General features: G+C 40.6%; 1 long non-coding RNA gene across 1 annotated transcript in view; it reads left to right on the plus strand.

Moving 5' to 3' along the window:
• LOC132196016 (uncharacterized) overlaps positions 1 to 5,636 on the plus strand; it is a 43,121-nt gene extending 37,485 nt beyond the window's left edge. The window contains exon 4 of the long non-coding RNA XR_009441722.1: positions 3,999 to 5,636. This is a non-coding gene — a long non-coding RNA (uncharacterized LOC132196016). The remainder of the gene's footprint in view (positions 1 to 3,998) is intronic.
• Positions 5,637 to 6,000: the final 364 nt, after the last annotated feature.

The following is a 6,000-nucleotide window of genomic DNA, read 5'->3' on the forward strand; positions in this document are numbered from 1 at the left end:
TTCATTATGATCAGATTTATTTTGGCTTTATTAGATAGGTCAGGTTACAATTGAATTATTGAATTGAGATGATAGAGATTTTTCAAAAATTTATTTGTAAACATTATCAGTAAATATTAAAATCCGACTTTTTAGTATCGTAAACCGTAAACAGAAAGCCCTGTCATTATATATAATGTTGAGCAATCTATAATAATAAAAGGGTGCTGAACTTTTGAACTCGCTGGCCCAAATTGGTTGGCGGCACCACCAAAGTGTGAGAGATAAGTGTATGCGCGAAAATTGATTTCTGGCGGTGACGTAGCAGGCCGTGCTGCCTCCCTTTCTTATCATCTCCACTCTCGTGCGTCTTCGATTTCAGCTCTGCAAAAGAGAGAGAAAGAAAAAGAAAGGCTTCTTCTCTTCGCCTGCTGCTCGAATGCGGCGGCGGCGGCGGCGAATGCATTTTTTGATTTCAATTTAGGGCGGGCGGAGCAGCAGCCAGATATAATTTTCATTCAAAGGCGCTGCGAAAGCAGGGCAGAAGCTCTTCGCCAGAACACAAATGGAGCGCTGCTCCTTTTGAATCTGCATTATATGTGTATATCTGCGGGGCGAAATCTGTTTCCCAACCGAGCCCTCCGCGTTCAAAATGTAAACGCAGCGGCGGCGGCGGGGAGATTCGGCGTAATTGATAAAAACGCGCGCGCCGGCCTCATATTTATTTACCAGAGGGAGGCGATAAAGATAAATAATCTTTCTCGTGGGAAACAGTCCATTTTATTTTCGGGCCACTTTGCAGTCGGGCTACAGAAGAGGCCCCAAAGAGTTAGATGCAGTCCAAGAGCACGTTTCAATTTACGGCGTTTGTTGCAGCGATTAATGGCGCAAAACGTGTGAGCGATAATAAAAGGGGCCGCGTGGAATTCGCTGCGAAAACGCGCCTAAAACTCCCACAGGAGCCCTCTCGTCTTTATTGCTGCCCAAAGTCGGCATTCGGTCCACAAATTTAACATGTTGAGTGAATTATTACCAGAATTTTGTAAAAAAAAAGCAGCATTGTTTAAAATCCGACAGTTTTGATTTTTGGTTTTGTAAAATTTAATCTAACTTTTATTCGGAATTACTAATAAACCTAATAAACTAAAATTTCCGATAACCTTTTGATCTCTGAAATGCATAAATGGAAAATCTACGTGACATTGCGCACAACCCATGGTCAGCCTGTGCAGTTTGAGCAAATCGAGTTTGTGTCGAATTTCACCTCCAGCCCATAAAAGCAAAGGAGCAGGGCTCGAATTTATTTTAACACCCATACAAAACTTTATTGCGCTGAAGTTTGCACAAGCAAAAGGGTCGCTTTCACTACTCCTTTGTGCGGCTTCCAGCAATTTCCACCTCAACAACGCTGCTCCCTGGACATTTTTCATACCGAGCTGCGAGGGCTGCTGCATTATTTGTTACAATTACAAAAAGCATCTCTCTTTCTCTCTCTGCACAGCTCTCTAATTCAAACATATTTGGCATTGTATTTCAAAATTAAATGGGAGAGCGTGCGCGCGGATAATAAAGAGGCAGCCAACCAACGGCAGCAGCAGCAAGGGTATTTATTAGATGATGGCCGTGGTTCTCTTTTGCAACAACACTTTTGCGGTTTTCTAAACAGCGCCCCCTCTCTTGAATTTTGCCCTATAATAACAATTACAACGGGCCTTTTGCTCGGCTGCGGTTTGCTCCGACTTAACTAGCCGCCGGATGGATTAAATAAATAATTCCTAAATCAGAGCCGCAATTAGACGATGGCTGCGAACCTCAGTGCTGACCTTTTGTACAGAAAAATAAAATTACCAGAGCCAATTCCAATCACAGAGAGTTGGACCCGAGGGACGAAAATAACCTCTCTCTGTATATTACATCTCGCAGCAGCAATAATTCAAACCGCCATCTCTGCAATTTCCCACTGATTGAACTTTATAAGCTCTTGGCAAATATTTACGTTCTACTCCTTAGGGAGAGAAGTCGTAACAAAACCATCCTTTTTATGCTCTCAACAAAAATTAATTTCTGTCGCAAGAGTGGTTATTTTTTAGATAAAGTGGTTTCTTTCATCACCTGTCACACTAGAGCCCATTTTTATTTCCCGTTCTCTCTCTAGTGCCGTGAAATTTATTTCCACAAGGATTTCCGTTTGAAACAGGTGTAAAACACAGACGGAGTGTCCGCCCCCAGAAAAAACAAACCCTGCAAAGGTGTGATCCTTTGCTGTCTGTCTCGCTTTTGTGTTTTGAGCCAACACACATCCTGAGGCCCTTTGTCTCTCCGACCAGCTTGAAAAAAGTGAGCGCGATTCATTCCTCTCTCTCTCTTTCTGTCTGACGCTTTCTGTCTCGCTCAGGAAGCGACGGGACGAACGTGATCTCAATTTCAAGCGTTTTTTTTTTTATAAATTATATGACAGGCGCGAAATGGGAAAAAACTGTCACGTTCGGACCTGCGTTAACAGAATTCCAGCGACGCAGCAATGGGAAATTGGGAAATTACAGACGTGAAAGGGGTAAAAAGTTAATTTTTTTTCTAAGTTGAACGAGGAAAAAATGTACTGATCGTATATTTGAAAATGGATAATTTAATGGCGGGAATTTTATTTAAAGTTTATTCTTTAAGCTAAAAATATCCTAGATGAGTAAAGCATTCAAAATAAAGTCACAAAAATTTAGCAGTCCCATAAGCATAATCTTAATTCTTTTTTTCTTTCGTTTTGAAATGCGATGTTTTAAAAGGGATTTTATAGATAAATAAATGACTTGTCTGGCTTCACTGATTATAATAATACTGAAGATTGCACTTTTTTCTCATGCACATTGAGTAGTTAATGTGGGTGACAAAAAAATTGTCAGCTTTATCGTCTCTGCTGCACAAATGTGCGAGTTTTATTGAGGCGGAAAAGTATTGGAAACGCGATTGGGTGGCGGCAAAGCTCATTTATTCGGCAGTCGCACGCGAAACGAACACAAACACATTTCACAAGCGGGAAGCCGGCAAAGTTTTGAATATTCGCCGAATGGTATAATTGGATTCGCGCGCGTTGTTGACCCAAGAGAACTGAGGCCATTTCAGCTAAGCCGGCTCTGCAGGTCTGGACGGCCATCCCATCCATCACGCAGCGCGGCTCATTATTGTTTGGAGAGGCGTGTTTCCGGTTCAAACAAACAGAAAAAGAACAACGCCCGTTATTATTACTATGATTGTTGTTGCTGCACGGTGTGTATTATCATAAAAAAGAGTGAAAGTGATTCAATTGTTCATCTGCCCGCCAGAGGATGGGCGCGGATGACTCACTTCCTGCCCTTTAATTCTTTTTCAATTTCGCTTGAGAAATTTTTCGGTCTGTGTAATTTATTCAAAACGGAAAAAGGCTGACAGGGTTGATTATGATGAATATTGGCCTGCATTCCGAAGATGGTCACGGAAGGGTGATCTTTACGACCTGCTCTGTCTTGATTATATTTCTGCTTGCAGTGTGAGAAATTCTCTCCGCTCGCTTTTTGATGAGCGAGCGAAATTTTCACTCACCTGTTGGTTTTGTGCCGCTGTGAAGCAGCAGTTTGCTGGTAAAATATTGACTCAAAAAAAGTGATGGATGAGGCTCCTGCGCTTTTTTCTGCGGAAGAGACTTGCAAATTAGCAAAACGGTGGCAATATTTCCCTGTCTAATATTTGACGCCGGAGAGAAAATCGTGGGAAATCCTCAAAAGTAATGATGATTTGCTTGGATTTTTTCATTAATTAAATAAATGATTTAAAAATTAAATAATAATTTTCATTTGATTAAAATTTAATAAATTTTTTGTGAAAGGAAATTAAGAAATCAATTTTCATTATTATTCATATTTTTGCTTCAACACCTGGCACTATTCTGCTCGGAAACACAAACACATATGAAACTAAATTGCCAAATTACAAAATCCGCATGGCTTTGCCGCGACAGCAATAATAATTTGAGCGCTATTTTGTTGCAGACGCGACCTCTGTGCGGCTCTACACCTTGCTGGAGGCAGCGCAAATTATAGATAATGCGTCTCCATTGTTGGCTCCGACAACAACTGCCCCGAACGGTGAGTTTCTCTCTGCAAAAACGTTTCAGCTCTGTGCGGTTTTATTGCCCGAAATTGGCGCAATTTCTGCTCCTCTCTGTTTAATGTGCGTTTCATTTTTTATTTTTGTCAGCTCAGCGTTAACTCCCAGAGCAAAATTACAATTCGCGAAAGCAGTCCGTTTTATCTTCTGGACTGTGGAAAAAAATATTGAATTTTCGCTGGTTTTTTACCCGGATGGCGTCCGTTTCGGCGCGTGCTTTGGCCGCAAGCTCACAGATAAGTTGCTCTTATCAAAAATACACACTTTATGCGCGCCACTAAAACCACCCTTGAACGCCGCCGAAATATTGAAAAGCTGTGCTGGTTGTAAAATTTTAGACTCTTTCGCTCCACCGGGAAGAGTAGCGTACTATTTTTAATGCCGTATCGCATGCGATTGGTGGTGTGGTATTTTTGGAGAGCGGCGGCGCTCGGTGAATTATTGGATTTTGTCCGGAAAGCCAATCTGGCGTGCAAGAGCGTCGCTATTCCGGCTTTAAAATCATGACGTAGGATCTTCTCTCAATTTCCTCACGTGCTTTTTAAACCTTTTGATCAAATAATTCCATTTTACAACAAATTTTAAATAAAAAATGATTTTTTCAAATGATGTTTAAAAACCCGTTGATGTAATTTACATAAAAGCATAAATTTTCAATCAGACATAATACAATATAAGTTTGACCAAAGTTTTTAGCGAAAATTGTTGGAACGTTCAGGGGAAGCAGAGAAAATTGTTTACGCCGAGTTTGTCGAAACCCTCTGTTGGATGCTGTGGGAAATGTTATTCAAATCAAATTAATTTATGTTTGCTTGGAAGTCGAGCATGAGGCGTGTGGAGGCAAACATTGAGAGAAAAGTTGTCGCAAAACAAGCCCAAATATTTGCTCTTCGGCATGGAGAAACTCAGAATAGATGCGCTTAAATATTTCATCGTCGCGCGCGAGAGAGAAAACTCCGTCTGTGTATAATAAAAATACACAAGATCGATCTGACTTGAATGCTAGTGAAAAAAAAATTGAATTTTGAGTTGAAATTTCAACCACCGTGGTCTATGGATGAGGCAAGGGTAGGCAACCGGCCACGCTTGCGAGCGCATAAGGTTGCATACGTTCACTTTTCACCCTATTTTTTCCTCCCACTCTCTTTTCCGCCGCTCTCTCTCGGTCGTTTGAATTATTCAGGCGAGGCGAAATCAGTGAGTCTTTTAGCAGTGAAGCCTGTGAAATTCGCCTCTGCCTATTTAATATTGGATGAAGTTGGTTCCGTTCGTTTTCAGCTTTCCACGCGAGCTGTTTGTCATGTCATTCGCCTCTCGCTCTCTTATACAGCCCCAGAATTAGCAACGCAAACTTTGAAACTTTTAGCCGGCCGGAATTTGTTGCTGCTCCGAGCATGTATAATATGCAAGGCAAAAGGAAAAAAAGTTAAAACTGCCGTCGCCCCGGTACACTGTCAAATTGCACGCGACACGCAAAACTGACATTACGCGCGCCGGCTGTATAAATTTTAATTTTTTATCATTGCACTCAAAATGATTATAAGATAATCTCGCAAAAAACGTGCTGACAAACCCTTTGAAATTTAATGGTCGTGTTTCCTGGTCTCCACTGGTTTTCCGAACAAAGCAAAAACCTTATACAACTAAATCGACAATAGGATCGCGGCATTGAAAAACATCAAAAGAAGAGCTAAATAACTAATGTGAAATAAGTTTTTTTTTATTTATTTAAATTCACTGAAATTGTAGTTCTGCCTATTCAAGTATTTTATTTTTAGTATTTAAATTAAGAAAGGGAATTGACCAACAATTCGTTTGGATTAAGAATACTATTTTCTAAAAATTAAAAAAAAAATGTTCTGTACCTTCAAACCTGCTAACATG

Source organism: Neocloeon triangulifer, unplaced genomic scaffold (genome assembly GCF_031216515.1).
Source record: "Neocloeon triangulifer isolate White Clay Creek 2 clone unplaced genomic scaffold, ASM3121651v1 ptg000011l, whole genome shotgun sequence".
Classification (NCBI taxonomy): Eukaryota; Metazoa; Arthropoda; class Insecta; order Ephemeroptera; family Baetidae; genus Neocloeon; species Neocloeon triangulifer.